This window comes from Triticum dicoccoides, chromosome 4B (genome assembly GCF_002162155.2).
Source record: "Triticum dicoccoides isolate Atlit2015 ecotype Zavitan chromosome 4B, WEW_v2.0, whole genome shotgun sequence".
NCBI classification, from domain to species: domain Eukaryota; kingdom Viridiplantae; phylum Streptophyta; class Magnoliopsida; order Poales; family Poaceae; genus Triticum; species Triticum dicoccoides.
Genome location: NC_041387.1, coordinates 75,314,990 through 75,338,836, shown reverse-complemented (window position 1 = coordinate 75,338,836; position 23,847 = coordinate 75,314,990).

The window sequence follows — 23,847 nt, the reverse complement described above, 5'->3', positions numbered from 1 at the left end:
CTTTCCAATTGTCCAGTATGCAGATGACACCTAGTTAATAATGCAAGCTGATTCTAGACAACTCATCTATCTTAAAGCCCTACTGAACACTTTTGCATCTGCCACTGGTCTAAAAGTAAATTATAGAAGTCTATCATGGTACCTATTAATATTCAAGAGGAGAGGGCACAAATCTATGCTGGAACCCTTAATTGTCAGATGGGACACTTTCCTTTCACATATCTTGGCCTTCCTTTAGGACTCCACAAACCAATAATGGAACAACGTTTACCATTGATTAATAGGATTGCAAAAAGATTGACTGGCATTGCCACATTTATGACCTATGTAGGAAGATTGTTAATGGTTAAATCAGTTCTGGCATCTCTCACAATATTCTTCATGAGTTGTTTGGATGTACTTGTGACTATTAAGCAGCAAATCTTAAAAAAATTCAGGCACTGCTATTGGAGAGGACCAGATATGTAAGATCATAGACCAGCCCTAGTAAAATGGACCACTATTTGTAGGCCAAAGAATCAAGGAGGGCTAGGAGTCATGGATATTTTCACACACAACAAGGCACTGCTGATATGTCTCCAACGTATCTATAATTTTTGATTGTTCCATGATATTATATTACTTGTTTTGGATGTTTATGGGCTTTACTTTACACTTTTATATCATTTTTGGGACTAACCTACTAACCGGAGGCCCAACCCGTATTGCTGTTTTTTTTTGCCTATTTTAGTGTTTCAAAGAAAAGGAATATCAAATGGAGTCCAAACGGAATGAAACCTTCGGGAGCGTGATTTTTGGAACAAACGTGATCCAGAGGACTTGGAGTGCAAGTCAAGAAGCTCCCGAGGCGGCCACGAGGGTGGAGGGCGCCCCCCCCCCTACAGGGCGCGCCCCCTATCTCATGGGCCTCTCGGGCGTCCACCGACGTACTTCTTCCTCCTATATATACCCATATACTCCGAAACCATCAAGGGAGCAACCGAAAAACTATTTACGCCACCGTAACCTTCTGTATCCGCGAGATCCCATCTTGGAGCCGTCGCCGGCACTCTGCCGGAGGGGGAATCCACCATGGAGGGCCTCTACATCAACCCCAAGGCCTCTCCAATGAGTTGTGAGTAGTTTACCACAAACCTTCGGGTCCATAGTTATTAGCTAGATGGCTTCTTCTCTCTTTTTGGATCTCAATACCATGTTCTCCCCCTCTCTTGTGGAGATCTATTCGATGTAACTCTTTTTGCGGTGTGTTTGTCGAGATCCGATGAATTATGGGTTTATGATCAAGTTTATTTATGAGAAATATTTGAATCTTCTCTGAATTCTTTTATGTATGATTGAGTTATCTTTGCAAGTCTCTTCGAATTATTGGTTTGGTTTGGCCTACTAGATTGATCTTTCTTGCCATGGGAGAAGTGCTTAGCTTTGGGTTCAGTCTTGCGGTGTCCTTTCCCAGTGACAGCAGGGGCAGCAAGGCATGTATTTTATTGTTGCCATCGAGGATAAAAAGATGGGGTTTATATCATATTGCATGAGTTTATCCCTCTACATCATGTCATCTTTCTTAAAGCGTTACTCTGTTCTTATGAACTTAATACTCTAGATGCATGTTGGATAGCGGTCAATGTGTGGAGTAATAGTAGTAGATGCAGGCAGGAGTGGGTCTACTTGTCACGGACGTGATGCCTATATACATGATCATGCCTAGATAATCTCATAATTATTCGCTTTTCTATCAATTGCTCGATAGTAATTTGTTCACCCACCGTAATACTTATGCTATCTTGAGAGAAGCCTCTAGTGAAACCTATGGCCCCCAGGTCTATCTTTTATCATATACGCTTTCAATCTATTTTTATTTGCATCTTTACTTGTCCAATCTATATCATAAAATACCAAAAATATATTTATCTTATCATATTATCTCTATCAGATCTGACTTTCGCAAGTGGCCGTGAAGGGATTGACAACCCCTTCATCGCGTTGGTTGCGAGTTCTTTGTTTGTTTGTGTAGGTGCGTGGGACTTGTGAGGAGCCTCCTATTGGATTGATACCTTGGTTCTCAAAAACTGAGGGAAATACTTACGCTACTGTGCTGCATCACCCTTTCCTCTTTAAGGAAAACCAACGCAAGCTCAAGACGCAGCAAGAAGAATTTCTGGCGCTGTTGCCGGGGAGGTCTTCGCTCAAGTCAAGACATACCAAGTACTCATCACAAACTCATCTCCCTTGCATTTACATTATTTGCCATTTGCCTCTTGTTTTCCTCTCCCCCACTTCACCCTTTCCGTTTTATTCACCCTCTCTTTCCCAATCTCCTCTCTTTTTCGCTTGCCTTCTTCTTCCTCTCTTTCGCTTGCCTTTTTCTGTTTTCTTGTGTGTTGGATTACTTGTCGCAATGGCGCAAGATAATACCAAATTGTGTGATTTCTCCAATACCAATAATAATGATTTCCTTAGTACTCCGATTGCTCCTCTTAATGATGTTGAGTCTTGTGAAATCAATGCTGCTTTGCTGAATCTTGTTATGAAAGATCAATTCTCCGGCCTTCCAAGTGAAGATGCCGCTGCCCATCTAAACAACTTTGTTGATTTGTGTGAGATGCAAAAGAAAAAATATACGGATAATGATATTGTTAAATTGAAGTTATTTCCATTTTCACTTAGAGATCGTGCTAAAGTTTGGTTTTCGTCTTTGCCTAAAAATAGTATTGATTCTTGGAACAAGTGCAAAGATGCTTTTATCTCTAAGTATTTTCCTCCCGCTAAGATCATCTCCCTTAGGAACGATATTATGAATTTTAAACAACTTGATCATGAGCATGTTGCCCAATCTTGGGAAAGAATGAAATTAATGATTCACAATTTCCCTACTCATGGTTTGAATTTATGGATGATCATACAAAACTTTTATGCCGGTTTGAAATTTGCTTCTAGAAATCTTTTAGATTCGGCCGCCGGAGGCACGTTCATGGAAATCACCTTAGGAGAAGCTACAAAACTCCTTGATAATATCATGGCTAATTATTCTCAATGGCACACCGAACGATCTACTAGTAAAAAAGTGCATGCTATAGAAGAAATTAATGTTTTGAGTGGAAATATGGATGAGCTTATGAGATTGTTTGCTACTAAGAGTGCTTCTATTGATCCCAATGATATGCCTTTATCTACCTTGATTGATAATAATAATGAATCTATGGATGTAAACTTTGTTCGTAGGAATAATTTTGGCAACAATGCTTATAGAGGAAACTTTAATCCTAGACCGTTCCCTAGTAATTCCTCTAATAATTATGGAAATTCCTACAATAATTCTTATGGTAATTTTAATAAGATTCCCTCTGATTTTGAAAATAGTGTGAAAGAATTTATGGTCTCTCAAACGAATTTTAATGCCTTGCTTGAGGTAAAAATGCTTAAAGTTGATGATTTGGCTAGGAACGTTGATAGACTTTCCCTTGAAATTGATTCTTTGAAACTTATATCTACTCCTCCTAAGCATGATATCAATGAGTCTCTCAAATCTATGAGAAGTTCCACTGACGAATGCAAAGAAAGAACCGCTAGATTGCATGCTAAGAAAGATTGCTTTGTTAAAGCGTGTTCTTCTAATTTCCATGAAAATAATGATGAAGATCTTAAAGTTATTGATGTGTCCCCTATTAGATCTTTGTTTTGCAATATGAATCTTGATAATGATGGGACTGGAGATGGGTTAACTTTAGTTAAAAGGCGTCCCAATAATTTGGAGTTTTTAAATCTTGATGCTAAAATTGGTAAAAGTGGGATTGGAGAGGTCAAGACTTTAAATAGAATTGAACCCACTATCTTGGATTTCAAGGAATTTAATTATGATAATTGTTCTTTAGTAGATTGTATTTCCTTGTTGAAATCTGTGTTGAATTCTCCTCATGCTTATAGTCAAAATAAAGCCTTTACCAAACATATTGTTGATGCCTTGATGCAATCTTTTGATGAAAAACTTAATTTGGAAGTTTCTGTACCTAAAAAACTTAATGATCAGTGAGAACCTACTATAAAGATTAAAATTAAAGATTTTGAGTGTTTTGCTTTATGTGATTTGGGTGCTAGTGTTTCCACGATTCCAAAAACTTTATGTGATATTCTAGGTTTCCATGATCTTGATGATTGCTCTTTAAACTTGCACCTTGCGGATTCCACCATTAAAAAGCCAATGGGAAGAATCAATGATGTCCTCATTGTTGAAAATAGAAATTTGGTGCCCGTTGATTTTATCGTTCTTGATATAGATTGCAATCTTTCTTGCCCTATTATTCTTAGTAGACCTTTCCTTAGAACTATTGGCGCGATTATTGATATGAAGGAAGGGAATATTAGATTCCAATTTCCATTAAGGAAAGGCATGGAGAACTTTCCAAGAAAGAAGATTAAATTACCTTATGGATCTATCATGTGAGCTACTTATGAATCAAGTGCCAAAGATGGCACTAGTTAGATCTATCTTCGCTTTTATGCCTAGCTAGGGGCGTTAAACGATAGCGCTAGTTGGGAGGCAACCCAATTTTCTTTGTGTTTTTTGTTTTTGTTCCTGTTTAGTAATAAAATTTGCATCTAATTTCTGTTTAGATGTGTTTTCATGTTTTATTTAGTGTTTGTGCCAAGTAGAACCTATAGGATAACCTATGGTATGAGTTAATTTGATTCTGCTGAAAAACAGAAACTTTGCACTCACAAGAAAAAATTCAATAAATCACAGAAACGTGATTTTGCGTTGATTCTTTTTGCTGTAGATCAATAGACAAATTGCCTAGGACTTCCTATTTTTGTAGGAATTTTGGAGTACCAGAACTAACCGAAAGTTACATATTGCTACAGACTGTTTTGTTTTTGACAGATTCTGCCTTCCGTGTGTTGTTTGCTTATTTTGATGCATCTATGGCTAATATGTAAGGGTATGAACCATAGGGAACTTGGAATACAGTAGGTTTAAAACCAATATAAACAAATAATGAGTTCATTACAGTATATTATGTGGTGGTTTTTATTTCTTGCACTAACGGAGCTTTATGAGATTTCCTGTTGAGTTTTGTGTTGTGAAGTTTTCAAGTTTTGGGTAAAGATTTGATGGACTATGGAATAAGGAGTGGCAAGAGCCTAAGCTTGGGGATGCCCATGGCACCCCCAAGATATTCAAGAATAGCCAAAAGCCTAAGCTTGGGGATGCCCCGGGAAGGCATCCCCTCTTTCGTCTTTGTTCATTGGTAACTTTACTTGGAGCTATATTTTTATTCGCCACATGATATGTGTTTTGCTTGGAGCGTCGTGTATGATATTTTTCTTTGATTTTTAGTTTACCACAATCATCCTTGCTGTACACACCTTTTGGGAGAAGCCCACTTGATTGGAATTTATTAGAATACTCTATGTGCTTCACTTATATCTTTTGAGCTAGATAATTTTTGCTCTAGAGCTTCACTTATATCTTTTAGGGCATGGCGGTGGTTTAATTTTGAATAAATTGTTGATCTCTCATGCTTCACTTATATTATTTTGAGAGTCTCTTATAATAGCATGGTATTTGCTATGGTTATAAAATTGGTCCTAGAATGGTAGGCATCCAAGTTGGGTATAATAAAAACTATCATATGAAGGTAGTGATATTAGAGTCATGTTAGTTGGGTGATTATGAATTTAAATAATGCTTGTGTTGAAGTTAGCAAGTCCCGTAGCATGCACGTATGGTTAAACTTATGTAACAAATTTGAAACATGAGGTGTTCTTAGATTGTGCATCCTTATGAGTGGCGGTCGGGGACGAGCGATGGTCTTTTCCTACCAATCTATCCCTCTAGGAGCATGCGCGTAGTGCTTGGTTTTTGATGACTTGTAGATTTTTGCAATAAGTATATGCGTTCTTTTGACTAATGTTGAGTCCATGGATTATACGCACTCTCACCTTCCATCATTGCTAGCCTCTTCGGTACCGTGCATTGCCCTTTCTCACCTTGAGAGTTGGTGCAAACTTTGCCGGTGCATCCAAACCCCGTGATACGATATGCTCTATCACACATAAACCTCCTTATACCTTCCTCAAAACAACCACCATACCTACCTATTTATGGCATTTCCATAGCCATTCTGAGATATATTGCCATGCAACTTTCCACCGTTTCGTTTTTCATCATGACATGCATTACTATTGTCATATTGCCTTGCATGATCATGTAGTTGACATCGTATTTGTGGCAAATCCACCATGCATAAATTTTCATACATGTCACTCTTGATTCATTGCCCATATTGGTACACTGCCGGAGGCATTCATATAGAGTCATATCTTGTTCTAGTTTCGAGTTGTAATTCATGAGTTGTAAATATATAGAAGTGTGATGATCATAATTATTAGAGCATTGTCTCTAAAAAAAGGAAGGCCAAAGAAAAAAAGAAAGGCCAAAGAAAAAAAAGGAAGAAAGGCCAAAAATAAAAAAGAAAGGCCAAAGAAAAAAAAGAAAAAGAAAAAAAAGAAAAAGGGGGCAATGTTACTATCTCTTTTCCACACTTGTGCTTCAAAGTAGCACCATGTTCTTCATATAGCGAGTCTCATATGTTGTCACTTTCATATACTTGTGGGAATTTTTCATTATAGAACTTTGCTTGTATATTCCAACGATGGGCTTCCTCAAATGCCCTAGGTCTTCGTGAGCAAGCAAGTTGGATGCACACCCACTAGTTTCTTTTGTTGAGCTTTCATACATTTATTGCTCTAGTGCATCCGTTGCATGGCAATCCCTACTCCTCATGTTGACATCAATTGATGGGCATCTCCATAGCCCGTTGATTATCCTCGTCAATGTGAGACTTTCTCCTTTTTTGTCTTCTCCACACAATCCACATCATTATTCTATTCCACCCATAGTGCTATATCCATGGCTCACGCTCATGTATTGCGTGAAAGTTGAAAAAGTTTGAGATTATTTAAGTACGAAACAATTGCTTGGCTTGTCATCAGGGGTGTATAAGATGGGAGCATTTTTGTGTGACGAAAATGAAGCATAGCCTAACTATATGATTTTGTAGGGATGAACTTTCTTTAGCCATGTTATTTTGAGAAGACATGATTGCTTTGATTAGTATGCTTAAAGTATCACTATTTCTTATGTCAATATGAACTTTTATTTTGAATCATTTGGATCTGAACATTCATGCCACAATAAAGAGAAATACATTGAGAATTATGCTAGGTAGCATTCCACATCAAAAATTCTGTTTTTATCATTTACCTACTCGAGGACGAACAGGAATTAAGCTTGGGGATGCTTGATATGTCTCCAACGTATCTATAATTTTTGATTGTTCCATGCTAATATATTACCCGTTTTGGATGTTTATGGGCTTTACTTTACACTTTTGTATCATTTTTGGGACTAACCTACTAACCGGAGGCCCAGCCCGTATTGCTGTTTTTTTTGCCTATTTTAGTGTTTCGAAGAAAAGGAATATCAAACGGAGTCCAAATGGAATGAAACCTTCGGGAGCGTGATTTTTGGAACAAACGTGATCTAGAGGACTTCGAGTGCAAGTCAAGAAGCTCCCGAGGCGGCCACGAGGGTGGAGGGCGCGCCCCCCTATCTCATGGGGCCCTCGGGCGACCACCGACGTACTTCTTCCTCCTATATATACCCATATACCTCGAAACCATCAAGGGAGCAACCGAAAAACTATTTCCGCCACCGTAACCTTCTGTATCCGCGAGATCATGTCTTGGAGCCGTCGTCGGCACTCTGCCGCAGGGGGAATCCACCATGTAGGGCCTCTACATCAACCCCAAGGCCTCTCCGATGAGTTTTGAGTAGTTTACCACAGACCTTCGGGTCCATAGTTATTAGCTAGATGGCTTACTCTCTCTTTTTGGATCTCAATACCATGTTCTCCCCCTCTCTTGTGGAGATCTATTCGATGTAACTCTTTTTGCGGTGTGTTTGTCGAGATCCAATGAATTGTGGGTTTATGATCAAGTTTATCTATGAGAAAAATTTGAATCTCCTCTGAATTCTTTTATGTATGATTGAGTTATCTTTGCAAGTCTATTCGAATTATCGGTTTGGTTTGGCCTACTAGATTGATCTTTCTTGCCATGGGAGAAGTGCTTAGCTTTGGGTTCAATCTTGCGGTGTCCTTTCCTAGTGACAGCAGGGGCAGCAAGGCATGTATTGTATTGTTGCCATCGAGGATAAAAATATGGGGTTTATATCATATTGCATGACTTTATCCCTCTACATCATGTCATCTTTCTTAAAGCATTACTCTGTTCTTATGAACTTAATACTCTAGATGCATGCTGGATAGCGGTCGATGTGTGGAGTAATAGTAGTAGATGCAGGCAGGAGTCGGTCTAATTGTCACGGACGTGATGCCTATATACATGATCATGCCTAGATAATCTCATAATTATTCGCTTTTCTATCAATTGATCGACAGTAATTTGTTCACCCACCATAATACTTATGCTATCTTGAGAGAAGCCTCTAGTGAAACCTATGGCCCCCGGGTCTATATTTTATCATATACGCTTTCAATCTACTTTTATTTGCATCTTTACTTTTCCAATCTATATCATAAAATACCAAAAATATATTTATCTTATCATATTATCTCTATCAGATCTCACTTTCGCAAGTGGTCGTGAAGGGATTGACAACCCCTTCATCGTGTTGGTTGCGAGTTCTTTGTTTGTTTGTGTAGGTGCGTGGGACTTGTGAGGAGCCTCCTACTGGATTGATACCTTGGTTCTCAAAAACTGAGGGAAATACTTACGCTACTGTGCTGCATCACCCTTTCCTCTTCAAGGAAAACCTACACGAGCTCAAGACGTAGCAACTGCTTATGAAAAACTTACACAAATTCTACAATAGACATGACATTCCATGGGTGAAATTGATTTGGGAGATTCATTACTCCGAGGACAAGTTGCCAGGAGATGAGTTAGTAGGATCTTTCTAGTGGAAGGCAAACTTGCAATTAGTTCAACAGTTTAAAGGCTTAGCAAGGTGCAACTTGGGAGATGGCAGAAGTGCTTTTTTCTGGTCTGATTTATGGTCTGAGCAACTCTTGCAGCATAAGTTCCCTCATCTTTTCTCTTTTGTGATTAATCACAGACTTATAGTGCAGCAGGTTCTTGCCACACCTGGAAGATCTTTTTCACCTTCCATTATCAATGGAGGCCCATGAGCAATTCTTACATCTTGAAGAGATGTGTTACTCTATGAGGTAATCACAGTACCAAAATTTCACAGACACATGGAGCTATATCTGGGGTAATGAACACTTCTCCTTTTCCAAGGCTTACAATGTCGTGATTGGCTTCAAACAAACTCCACCACACTTCAACTGGATTTGGGATTCATCATGCCAACCTAAACACAAAATGTTCTTTTGGATGCTATTACATGACAGACTCAATACAAGAAATCTTTTGAGAAGGAAAACATTTGTTCTAGAAGACTATAACTGTGCTCTCAGGGGGTGCCAAGAGGAGGAAACTTTGTATCATTTGTTTTGGGTATGCTCATTTCCTAAGAGATGTTGGGATCACATCTGTCCCACTAGATCACCAAATTTATCTGTACTAGAGGCCTTCCAGGACATCAAGGAAAAGCTGAGACTCCCCTTCTTCATGGACATAATAATACTTAGCTCATGGGCTATCTGGATTTCCAGAAACAACAAGATCTTTGAACATATTCACCCCACATTTCAAGGATGGAAGAACATTTATTTGATGGAGCTGAAGTTACTCAAGCACAGGATGAGACCAAAACATGCCAACCAATTCAAATCATGGCTGGATGTTCAAGGATAGCTTTTTCTTTCTCGTTGGCATCTCTTTTCTGCCTAGGTCTTTAGCTTTAGCCTTAGTCTTAGTCTTCTTTTCGGTTTTTCTAGTATCTTTGTTTCCGTTATTCTCTTTTTTCTTCTTCTTCTTCTTTATTCTTCTTCTGCTTTTTTAGGGGGCTTCCCTCAAGCCCTTGTTGTTTTCTTCTTTATTTATAGCTCTGGACCTCTGCTCTTGCTTAGTTATTTATAAAAATTGCAGTGGGGTGTTTTACCCTATTGTTTATAGTCAAAAAAGATCTTGAGCCAATCTTTTGTCCTTAGCATTTTGAGGGGTCCACAATCCTAATCCATGCCATGCCAATCATTGAACTTTCCTGAAATATTTATCTTGAAATGGCATTAGTTCAATGAGCTATATGTCATTAATCATTACAAAACCACCCAGGGATAGCTGCACTTTCAGCATTGTACCTAGTAGTTAAGTATCATCACGTATATGTGATGATATTATATATATTCTATGATGAACTAATGAACAATTAATATTGTATATATTATGAATTCCATTTTCTATCTGTTTTTGTATACTAATTTGAATCTATCTGTTATCATCCACATATACAGAATGGAAAGCGTATAAACACATATTGAAACAAAACATATAAGAACGGAAAACAAAGTACACACATTGAAACAGAGCAATAAACAGAGCAATAGTATGCTTGCTATGAATACATAGCTATCCATGTAGAAATGACTCAACAAAATAAAATGCGTCCATGAGACCATGACCAGCAGCCCTTGCATACGGTAGCTCTTGGCTCTACTTGAACTCGTGCATGCGTTCGTCCAAGCGGTCGACATGCTCGCGGTACATCTGGAGCACGATCTCGAGCTCCAAGTTGGATATTTCATCGGAGATCACCACCTCGAGGATGCGACGGCCATGTTCCTCTACTGCACCCAGGTGGACACCTGGGCCAAGGAGGCGGTCGAGCCTACCAACCAACGCGTTGGCATCGAGCGGCCTGTGGACAAGGCGAACGGCGCGACCCATGCGAACGGCGCGGCGGGCATCCGGTGCAATAACGGCGCGGTCGGCCTCTGGTGCAAGTACGGCACAGAGGGCATGTGCCCACTCCTGGCGAGGAATGGGGGTACTGACGGGATGTGTACCCAGTTGTGACGCCCTGTCGACAACAGGCAAGCATTGATGGATCCACTCTTGCTGTGCGGCACGCCACGCCTCTCGCTCTGCGACGCTCCAACGCTCTCCTCATGTGGCGAGCCGCGGCCTATCGGCGCGGACGCGCCTAGCTTGCTTTGCGGCGCGCCATCGATCATGTTGTTCGGCGAGCTGCAGCCTCTCGGCGCTGACATGCCTATCTTGATCCGTGACGCTGAAGCGCCAGGCGCCAAAGGTCTGCTCAACCCTGGCGATGACGCGCATCAGGGCATCATCCATCGCGTTTCCAAGGAGCGCCGCGGCCTCGACGGGTCGTGGCGCCTTCTAGTTTTCCTCGTCGTCGAGGTTGATGGCAGAGGTGGCGCTTTGGTGCGTTGGCATGCTTGGAAAAGGTGGATGTGCTACAAGCTGCGCTTGTTGCCTTCGTGCGTCACGCCGCACCTAGGTTTATGTGCAATATCACTAGGTGGTGGAAACAGGTGAGGAAATGGTGGGAAACGGTGGCATGTTCATAGAACGCCATCAATTAATGGAAACTTACAATATAAAGGAACATCGAGCTAGCACAAGAAGTACATGATGATGAGATGAACACGGACCACATTAGGGAACCCGTCGGTAATGAATTCATCAATCGCAAACAGTTGTACACTAGCAAGCGTGTGCCGACAACACACACGACTTATTCCATCACAAACAGGTCGGATGGATCAACTGTATGCCACGTATAAACATTGTCAAAAAGTAATGCGGTAGACCTTCTTTAACATATGTTAAAAAATAAAATAAAAATAAAAAACAAGGACCTCGAGGTTAAATTAGCTGAGGGAATGGGTCATTTTGGTCATTTGACCAATATGACCCATCCTATCAGTTAATTTAACATCAACACAACTTCCCGTCCAGTCACCCATCTGATGGCTGCTCCAGCCTGAGCACACTTAACTTGAGAGTTGTCGTACATGAGCTACTGGTGGAACAGCTAGTCCTTGCTGATATAGGATGACTCTTCGCATCCTTACGGCGTATTCGGATGACCGTCCATCCCCCAATGGCCAATACATGATGTGTAGACAGAGCATATCACATACGTCTTATTAGAAGCAATCGTATGTGTTATTATCGGTCTTCGCACACACTTCTGATTACAGACCTATTTGCCACGTATCACACACATCTTGTTATATTGAACCGTTTCCATTCTCTTGTCTCAACGCAAACAGTTCATCCGAGTGAACTGCATGCCGTATATCACACACACCTTTATCTGCCTAACCGTTTCTTTTGTGTTGCCTAATCACAAATGGTTCATCCGAGTGAACCGTATGTTGTATATCACACACACCTCCATCTGGTTGTCCATTTCTTTTGTTCCTCCTCATCACAAACAGTTCGTTGAACTGAACCATATGCCCTTCATCGCACACGCAACTAAAATCTGAACCGTGTTTGATGCATCCGTCATCGCAAACGTTTTGCACATTTTTTACAGTTCTCTTACACCACCATTTGCGATCATTGCATCGCACATAGTTTCTCGAAGGGTCTCCGATCGTAGTGTCGCGTTGGCAGCATCCTGCAGTAGTGAGTCTCAAGCATCTAAGCTTGGAGATGCCCCGGTAGGCATCCCACCTTTCTTCATCAACAATTATCGGTTAGCCTCGGTTGAGCCTAAGTTTTTGCTTCTTCACATGATGTGTGCTATTCTTAGAATGTCATTTTATCTTGTTTTACTTGCTATTTTAATAAGACACTTAGATCTGAATTTTTTTAAATAAAAGAGAGTCCTCAAATAGCTACCTATTTACATAACTACTCATTTGATCTTCACTTATATCTTTTTGGAGTAGTTTGTCATTTACTCTTGTGCTTTACTTATATCCTATGAGTAAATTGTTGAATGAATTGAATATCATGAAGTTGAAGTTATATGTTCATATCATGCCTAGTGGTAGCTTCACATTGGGTTTAGAAAGTGAAATCTTTAGAAGCTTGATAATCACAATATTGGTCATACAAGCAATTCATGAATGATTAGTATAAGGAAGAGAACTTTCACATACAAATATATTATCTTGGACATCTTCTATGATTGTGAATACCCATTGATGTTGGGGAACGTTGCAGAAAATTAAAAATTTTCCTACGGTTTCACCAAGATCCATCTATGAGTTCATCTAAGCAACGAGTCAAGGGAGTGAGTTTGCATCTACATACCACTTGTAGATCGCGTACGGAAGCGTTCGAGGGAGCGGTGATGATGGAGTCGTACTCAACGTGATTCAGATCACCGATGACCAAGTGCTGAACGGAGAGCACCTTCGCGTTCAACACACGTACGGTACGGGCGACGTCTCCTCCGTCTTGATCCAGCAAGGAGGAAGGAGAGGTTGAGGAAGACAGCTCCACCGGCAGCACGACGGCGTGATGATGGTGGAGAAGCAGTACTCCGACAGGGCTTCGCCGAGCACACTACGGAGGAGGAGAGGTGTTGGGGAGGGGAGGGCTGCGCCTTGGCTTATGGTGAGGCTGCCCTCCCCTCACCCCTCTATTTATAGGGGAAGGGGCAAGGGGGGCCGTCCCCTCTAGATGGGATCTAGAGGGGGGGCGGCGGCCAGGGAGGGGTGGCTTGCCCCCCCAAGCAAGGGGGTGCGCCCCCCTTAGGGTTTCCCCCCCAACCCTAGGCGCATGGGCCCAAGGGGGGGGCCGCCCAGCCCACCAGGGGCTGGCTGCTACCCCATGCAGCCCATGTGTCCCCCCGGGAGGGGTAGCCCCTCCCGGTGGACCCCCGGAACCTCTCCGGTGGTCCCGGTACAATACCGGTATGACCCCGAAACTTTCCGGTGTCCGTTTGACAACTTCCTATATATAAATCTTTACCTCCGGACCCTTCCGGAACTCCTCGTGACGTCCGGGATCTCATCCAGGACTCCTAACAACATTTGGTAGTCACATACAAGTCTTCCTAATAACCCTAGCGTCACCGAACCTTAAGTGTGTAGACCCTACGGGTTCGGGAGACACGTAGACATGACCGAGACGGCTCTCGGGCAATAACCAACAGTGGGATCTGGATACCCATGTTGGCTCCCACATGCTCCTTGATGATGTCATCGGATGAACCATGATGTCGAGGATTCAATCAACCCTGTATGCAATTCCCTTTGTCAGTCGGTATGTTACTTGCCCGAGACTCGATCGTCGGTATCCCAATACCTCGTTCAGTCTCGTCACCGGCAAGTCACTTTACTCGTACCGTAATGCATGATCCCGTGACCAAACACTTGGTCACTTTGAGCTCATTATGATGATGCACTACCGAGTGGGCCCAGTGATACCTCTCCGTAATCCGGAGTGACAAATCCCAGTCTCGAGTCAACCCAACAGACACTTTCGGAGATACCTGTAGTGCACCTTTATAGTCACCCAGTTACGTTGTGACGTTTGGTACACCCAAAGCACTCCTACGGTATCCGGGAGTTACACGATCTCATGGTCTAAGGAAAAGATACTTGACATTGGAAAAGCTCTAGCAAAATGAACTACATGATCTTGTGCTATGCTTAGGATTGGGTCTTGTCCATCACGTCATTCTCCTAATGACGTGATCCCGTTGTCAATGACATCTAATGTCCATAGTCAGGAAACCATGACTATCTGTTGACTAACGAGCTAGTCAACTAGAGGCTCACTAGGGACATGTTATGGTCTATGTATTCACACGTGTATTACGATTTCCGGATAATACAGTTATAGCATGAATAAAAGACAATTATCATGAACAAGGAAATATAATAATAACCCTTTTATTATTGCCTCTAGGGCATATTTCCAACAGTCTCCCACTTGCACTAGAGTCAATAATCTAGTTACATTGTGATGAATCGCACACCCATAGAGTTTTGGTGTTGATCATGTTTTGCTCGCGAGAGAGGTTTAGTCAACGGATCTGCGACATTCAGATCCGTATGTACTTTGCAAATATCTATGTCTCCATCTTGAACATTTTCACGGATGGAGTTGAAACGACGCTTCATGTGCCTGGTCTTCTTGTGAAACCTGGGCTCCTTTGCAAGGGCAATAGCTCCAGTGTTGTCACAGAAGAGTTTGATCGGCCCCGACGCATTGGGTATGACTCCTAGGTCGGTGATGAACTCCTTCACCCAAATAGCTTCATGCGCTGCCTCCGAGGCTGCCATGTACTCCGCTTCACATGTAGATCCCGCCACGACGCTCTGCTTGCAGCTGCACCAGCTTACTGCTCCACCATTCAACATATACACGTATCCGGTTTGTGACTTAGAGTCATCCAGATCTGTGTCGAAGCTAGCATCGACGTAACCCTTTACGACGAGCTCTTCGTCACCTCCATAAACGAGAAACATGTCCTTTGTCCTTTTTAGGTACTTCAGGATATTCTCGACCGCTGTCCAGTGTTCCTTGTCGGGATTACTTTGGTACCTTCCTACCAAACTTACGGCAAGGTTTACATCAGGTCTGGTACACAGCATGGCATACATAATAGATCCTATGGCTGAAGCATAGGGGATGACACTCATCTCTTCTTTATCTTTTGCCGTGGTCGGGCATTGAGCCGAGCTCAATCTTACACCTTGCAATACAGGCAAGAACCCCTTCTTGGACTGATCCATTTTGAACTTCTTCAAAATCTTATCAAGGTATGTGCTTTCTGAAAGACCTATGAGGCGTCTCGATCTATTTCTATAGATCTTGATGCCTAATATATAAGCAGCTTCTCCAAGGTCCTTCATTGAAAAACACTTATTCAAGTAGGCCTTAATACTATCCAAGAATTCTATATCATTTCCCATCAAAAGTATGTCATCTACATATAATATGAGAAATGCTACAGAGCTCCCACTCACTTTCTTGTAAACGCAGGCTTCTCCATAAGTCTGCATAAACCCAAACGCTTTGATCATCTCATCAAAGCGAATATTCCAACTCCGAGATGCTTGCACCAGCCCATAAATGGATCGCTGGAGCTTGCATACTTTGTTAGCATTCTTAGGATCGACAAAACCTTCCGGCTGCATCATATACAGTTCTTCCTTAAGATAACCGTTAAGGAATGCCGTTTTGACGTCCATCTGCCATATCTCATAATCATAGTATGCGGCAATTGCTAACATGATTCGGACGGACTTAAGCTTCGCTACGGGAGAGAAAGTCTCATCGTAGTCAATCCCTTGAACTTGCCGATAACCCTTAGCGACAAGTCGAGCTTTATAGATGGTAATATTACCATCCGCGTCCATCTTCTTCTTAAAGATCCATTTGTTTTCTATCGCTCGCCGATCATCGGGCAAGTCAGTCAAAGTCCATACTTTGTTTTCATACATGGATTCTATCTCGGATTTCATGGCTTCAAGCCATTTGTTGGAATCTGGGCCCGCCATCGCTTCTTCATAGTTCGAAGGTTCACCGTTGTCTAACAACATGATTTCCAGGACAGGGTTGCCGTACCACTCTGGTGCGGAACGTGTCCTTGTGGACCTACGAAGTTCAGTAGCAACTTGATCCGAAGTACCTTGATCATCATCAATAATTTCCTCTCCAGTCGGTGCAGGCACCACAGGAACATCTTCCTGAACTGCACTACTATCCTGCTCAAGAGGTAGTACTTCATCGAGTTCTACTTTCCTCCCACTTACTTCTTTCGAGATAAACTCTTTTTCCAGAAAGGATCCGTTCTTGGCAACAAAGATCTTGCCCTCGGATCTTAAGTAGAAGGTATACCCAATGGTTTCCTTAGGGTATCCTATGAAGACGCATTTTTCCGACTTGGGTTCGAGCTTTTCAGGTTGAAGTTTCTTGACATAAGCATCGCATCCCCAAACTTTTAGAAACGACAGCTTAGGTTTCTTCCCAAACCATAATTCATACGGTGTCGTCTCAACGGATTTAGACGGTGCCCTATTTAAAGTGAATGTAGCTGTCTCTAGAGCGTATCCCCAAAATGATAGTGGTAAATCGGTAAGAGACATCATAGACCGCACCATATCTAATAGAGTGCGATTACGACGTTCGGACACACCATTACGCTGAGGTGTTCCAGGCGGCGTGAGTTGTGAAACGATTCCACATTTCCTTAAATGTGTACCAAATTCGTGACTTAAGTATTCTCCTCCACGATCTGATCGTAGGAATTTTATCTTTCGGTCACGTTGATTCTCTACCTCATTCTAAAATTCCTTGAACTTTTCAAAGGTCTCAGACTTGTGTTTCATTAAGTAAACATACCCATATCTACTCAAGTCATCAGTGGGAGTGAGAACATAACGATATCCTCCGCGAGCCTCAACGCTCATTGGACCGCACACATCGGTATGTATGATTTCCAACAAGTTGGTTGCTCGCTCCATAGTTCCGGAGAACGGAGTCTTGGTCATCTTGCCCATGAGGCATGGTTCGCACGTGTCAAATGATTCATAATCAAGAGACTCCAAAAGTCCATCAGCATGGAGCTTCTTCATGCGCTTGACACCAATGTGACCAAGGCGGCAGTGCCACAAGTATGTGGGACTATCGTTATCAACTTTACATCTTTTGGTATTCACACTATGAATATGTGTAACATTACACTCGAGATTCATTAAGAATAAACCGTTGACCATAGGGGCATGACCATAAAACATATCTCTCATATAAATAGAACAACCATTATTCTCGGATTTAAATGAGTAGCCATCTCGTATCAAACGAGATCCAGATACAATGTTCATGCTCAAACTTGGCACAAAATAACAATTATTAAGGTTCATAACTAATCCCGTAGGTAAATGTAGAGGTAGCGTGCCGACGGCGATCACATCGACCCTGGAACCGTTCCCGACGCGCATCGTCACCTCGTCCTTCGCCAGTCTCCGCTTATTCCGCAGCTCCTGCTGTGAGTTACAAATATGAGCAACGGCACCGATATCAAATACCCAGGAGTTACTACGAGTACTGGTAAGGTACACATCAATTACATGTATATCAAATATACCTTTAGTGTTGCCGGCCTTCTTATCCGCTAAGTATTTGGGGCAGTTCCGCTTCCAGTGACCCTTCCCCTTGCAATAAAAGCACTCAGTCTCGGGCTTGGGTCCATTCTTTGACTTCTTCCCGGCAACTGGCTTACCGGGCGCGGCAACATCTTTGCCGTCCTTCTTGAAGTTCTTCTTACCCTTGCCCTTCTTAAACTTAGTGGTCTTATTGACCATCAACACTTGATGTTCTTTCTTGATTTCAACCTCTGCTGACTTCAGCATTGAAAATACTTCAGGAATGGTCTTCACCATCCCCTGCATATTGTAGTTCATCACGAAGCTCTTGTAGCTTGGTGGGAGCAACTGAAGGATTCTGTCAATGACCGCCTCGTCCGAGAGGTTAATGTCCAGCTGGGACAGGCGGCTGTGCAACCCAGACATTTTGAGTATGTGCTCACTGACAGAACTGTTTTCCTCCATCTTACAACTGTAGAACTTGTCGGAGACTTCATATCGCTCGACCCGGGCATGAGCTTGGAAAACTAGTTTCAGCTCTTCGAACATCTCATATGCTCCGTGCCGCTCAAAACGCTTTTGGAGCCCCGGTTCTAAGCTGTAAAGCATGCCGCACTGAACGAGGGAGTAATCATCAGTACGTGTCTGCCAGACGTTCAAATCGTCTTGCAGTGCCGGGAGAGCAGGTGGGTCACCTAACGGTGCTTCTAGGACATATGCTTTCTTGGCAGCTATGAGGATGATCCTCAGGTTCCGGACCCAGTCCGTATAGTTGCTGCCATCATCTTTCAGCTTGGTTTTCTCTAGGAACGCGTTGAAGTTCATGTTGACATGAGCGTTGGCCATTTGATCTACAAGACATATTTGCAAAGGTTTTTAGACTAAGTTCATGATAATTAAGTTCATCTAATCAAATTATTGAATGAACTCCCACTCAGATTTGACATCCCTCTAGTCATCTAAGTGTTACACGATCCGAGTTGACTAGGCCGTGTCCGATCATCACGTGAGACGGACTAGTCATCGTCGGTGATCATTCTCATGTTGATCGTATCTTCCATATGACTCGTGTTCGACCTTTCGGTCTCCGTATTCCGAGGCCATGTCTGTACATGCTAGGCTCGTCAAGTTAACCCTAAGTGTTTTGCATGTGTAAAACTGTCTTACACCCGTTGTATGTGAACGTAAGGATCTATCACACCCGATCATCACGTGGTGCTTCGAAACGACGAACTTTAGCAACGGTGCACAGTTAGGGGGGAACACTTCTTGAAATTGTTGTAAGGGATCATCTTATTTACTACCGTCGTTCTAAGTAAATAAGATGTATAAAACATAATAAACATCACATGCAATTATATAAAGTAGTGACATGATATGGCCAATATCATATAGCTCCTTTGATCTTCATCTTCGGGGCTCCATGATCATCTTGTCACCGGCATGACACCATGATCTCCATCATCATGATCTCCATCATCGTGTCTTCATGAAGTTGTCACGCCAACGACTACTTCTACTTCTATGACTAACGCGTTTAGCAATAAAGTAAAGTAGTTTACATGGCGTTCTTCAATGACACGCAGGTCATACAAAAATAAAGACAACTCCTATGGCTCCTGCCGGTTGTCATACTCATCGACATGCAAGTCGTGATTCCTATTACATGAACAAGATCTCATACATCACATAATATCATTCATCATTCATCACAACTTCTGGCCATATCACATCACATGACAATTGCTGCAAAAACAAGTTAGACGTCCTCTAATTGTTGTTACATCTTTTATGTGGCTGCAATTGGGTTCTAGCAAGAACGTTTTCTTACCTACGAATAACCACAACGTGATTTGTCAACTTCTATTTACCCTTCATAAGGACCCTTTTCATCGAATCCGCTTCAACTAAAGGGGGAGAGACAGACACCCGCCAGCCACTTTATGCAACTAGTGCATGTTAGTCGGTGGAACCGGTCTCACGTAAGCGTACGTGTAAGGTTGGTCCGGGCCGCTTCATCCCACAACACCGCTGAAGCAAGATAAGACTAGTAGCAGCAAGCAAGTTGACAAGATCTACGCCCACAACTAAATTGTGTTCTACTCGTGCAATAGAGAACTACGCATAGACCTAGCTCTGATACCACTGTTGGGGAACGTTGCAGAAAATTAAAATTTTTCCTACGGTTTCACCAAGATCCATCTATGAGTTCATCTAAGCAACGAGTCAAGGGAGTGAGTTTGCATCTACACACCACTTGTAGATCGCGTACGGAAGCGTTCGAGGGAGCGGTGATGATGGAGTCGTACTCAACGTGATTCAGATCACCGATGACCAAGTGCTGAACGGACATCACCTCCGCGTTCAACACACGTACGGTACGGGCGACGTCTCCTCCGTCTTGATCCATCAAGGAGGAAGGAGAGGTTGAGGAAGACAGCTCCACCAGCAGCACGACGGCGTGATGATGGTGGAGAAGCAGTACTCTGACAGGGCTTCGCCGAGCACACTACGGAGGAGGAGAGGTGTTGGGGAGGGGAGGGCTGCACCTTGGCTTATGGTGCGGCTGCCCTCCCCTCACCCCTCTATTTATAGGGGAAGGGGCAAGGGGGGCCGGCCCCTCTAGATGGGATCTAGAGGGGGGGCGGCGGCCAGGGAGGGGTGGCTTGCCCCCCCCCCCAAGCAAGGGTGTGCGCCCCCCTTAGGGTTTCCCCCCCAACCCTAGGCGCATGGGCCCAAGGGGAGGGGGGCGCCCAGCCCACCAGGGGCTGGATGCTACCCCACGCAGCCCATGTGGCCCCCCGCGAGGGGTGGCCCCTCCCGGTGGACCCCCGGAACCTCTTCGGTGGTCCCGGTACAATACCGGTATGACCCCGAAACTTTCCGGTGTCCGTTTGACAACTTCCTATATATAAATCTTTACCTCCGGACCCTTCCGGAACTCCTCGTGACATCCGGGATCTCATCCGGGACTCCGAACAACATTCGGTAGTCACATACAAGTCTTCCTAATAACCCTAGCGTCACCGAACCTTAAGTGTGTAGACCCTACGGGTTCGGGAGACACATAGACATGACCGAGACGGCTCTCGGGCAATAACCAACAGCGGGATCTGGATACCCATGTTGGCTCCCAAATGCTCCTCGATGATGTCATCGGATGAACCACGATGTCGAGGATTCAATCAACCCTGTATGCAATTCCCTTTGTCAGTCGGTATGTTACTTGCCCGAGACTCGATCGTCGGTATCCCAATACCTCGTTCAGTCTCGTCACCGGCAAGTCACTTTACTCGTACCGTAATGCATGATCTCGTGACCAAACACTTGGTCACTTTGAGCTCATTATGATGATGCACTACCGAGTGGGCCCAGTGATACCTCTCCGTAATCCGGAGTGACAAATCCCAGTCTCGATCCGTGTCAACCCAACAAACACTTTCAGATATACCTGTAGTGCACCTTTATAGTCACCCAGTTACGTTGTGACGTTTGGTACACCCAAAGCACTCCTACGGTATCCGGGAGTTACACGATCTCATGGTCTAAGGAAAAGATACTTGACATTGGAAAAGCTCTAGCAAAACGAACTACACGATCTTGTGCTATGCTTAGGATTGGGTCTTGTCCATCACGTCATTCTCCTAATGACGTGATCCCGTTGTCAATGACATCTAATGTCCATAGTCAGGAAACCATGACTATCTGTTGACTAACGAGCTAGTCAACTAGAGGCTCACTAGGGACATGTTATGGTCTATGTATTCACACGTGTATTACGATTTCCGGATAATACAGTTATAGCATGAATAAAAGACAATTATCATGAACAAGGAAATATAATAATAACCCTTTTATTATTGCCTCTAGGGCATATTTCCAACAATTGATTATTCTCAAACTTGAGAAAATTAGTTGAAGTTGGACAAGGAAGACAACGTAATGAGTTATGGTTGTGTATATTTGCATAGAAGTTATATTGTCATGGATCCTCCAACATGTGGTGTTTGCCTAGGATCTTTTGCTAGCTAAAAAATTGCACTAAGTAGAGATACTACTTGTGCATCCAAAAACCCTTAAACCCAGTTCTTTCCATGAGTGTCCACCATACCTACCTATGGATTGAGTAAGATCCTTCAAGTAAGTTGTCATCGGTGCAATAAAGCAATAAAAATTGCTCCTAAATATGTTTGATCTTTTATTGTAAAGGAAAAGTGAGCGTTGTACGAACTTGTGATGGCAAAGTAATAAAAGAGACGGACTGCATAATAAAGGTTGTTATCATAAGGGGCAATATAACACGGCGTTCCTTTGCATTAAGAGTTTGGGCGTCCAAAAATAAAAAGCGCATGACAACCATTGCTTCCCTCTGCGAAGGGCCTATCTTTTACTTTTCAGTGTTTACTTTTATGCAAGAGTCGATAGTATGCATTCTCATTTCAACATCAATTATCCTCTAGGTAGCAAGCATCATGTGGTGGGGAAAGAACTGGGCACATATGGCCAGTCAAATATATTTGATCATGATTTATTATTGTTGACAATTATCTCTATGACAAATGAGTTGGCAGGTGAAACACTAAGCCCCTATCTTTTTCAGTGTTCGATGGATGCCATTTGTACTAAAAATATTCTTTGTGTACTAGCAATAGTAGAAGACTATATGATGATTGAGTATGTGGAGCTCTTACTTAGACTCTGTTGAATAAGTTGACTTGCAATTGTTTGGTGACTAAGAATATAAGTTGTTGAGTTTCAAGAGAATTCATTGTTTGAACCTTGACATGTGAATCGGTTGCTACTTTAACATGAGAAGTTTTATGAGAAATAATTGATGTTATGATGCTAGGAAAAGTGATTGAAATTATCATTGATCAAACTTATGCACTTTGCTAGCATTCACACTTCATAAATTATTTCTTTTATCATTTACCTACTCGAGAACGAGTAGGAATTAAGCTTGGGGATGTCGATATGTCTCCAACGTATCTATAATTTATGAAGTATTCATGCCATGTTTACAACAATTTTATATGGTTTTGGTATGATTTGGATGGAACTAACCCGGACTAATGTTGTTTTCAGCAGAACTACCGTGGTGTTGTTTTTGTGCAGAAATAAAAGTTCTCCAAATGCAACGAAACTTTTTGATGATTTTTTTGGAACAAAAAGAGGCACTAGAAGCTTCGTGGGAGGACCAAAAGGTGAAGGAGGTGAGCATAAGACACCTGGGCTTGCCAGGAGGCCTAGGCGCGCCCAGGTGGGTTGTGTCCACTGCCCACCTCGAGGCCCATCTTCGCATGAAACCGACGCCAAAAAATCCTATAAATAGAGAAACCATCAGAAATAACACCAGATCCGAAGTTCCATCGCTGCAAGCCTGTGTATCCATGAAAAATCAATCTGGACCCTATTCCGGCACCCTGCAGGAGGGGGGAATCATCATCGGAGGCCATCTTCATCATTCCGGCGGCCACCATGATGAGAAGGGAGTAGTCCACACTCAGGGATGAGGGTTTGTACCAGTAGCTATGTGTTTAATCTCTCTTTCTCTCTCTCCCTCTCTCTCTCTCGTGTTCTTGAGATGGCATGGTCTTGATGTATCGCGGGCTTTGTTAATATAGTCGGATCATATGGTGTTTCTCCCTCTCTATCTTGTTGTGATGAATTGAGTTTTCCCTTTGAGATTTTGTTCTTATCTGATTGAATATTTTTATGGATTTGAGAGCACTTTATATATGTCTTGAATATGAATACCCATGGTGATAATGGGGTATTATATTGATTCACTTGAGATATTTTTGGCGCTCAACTCGCGGATTCTTGAGGTGACATTGGG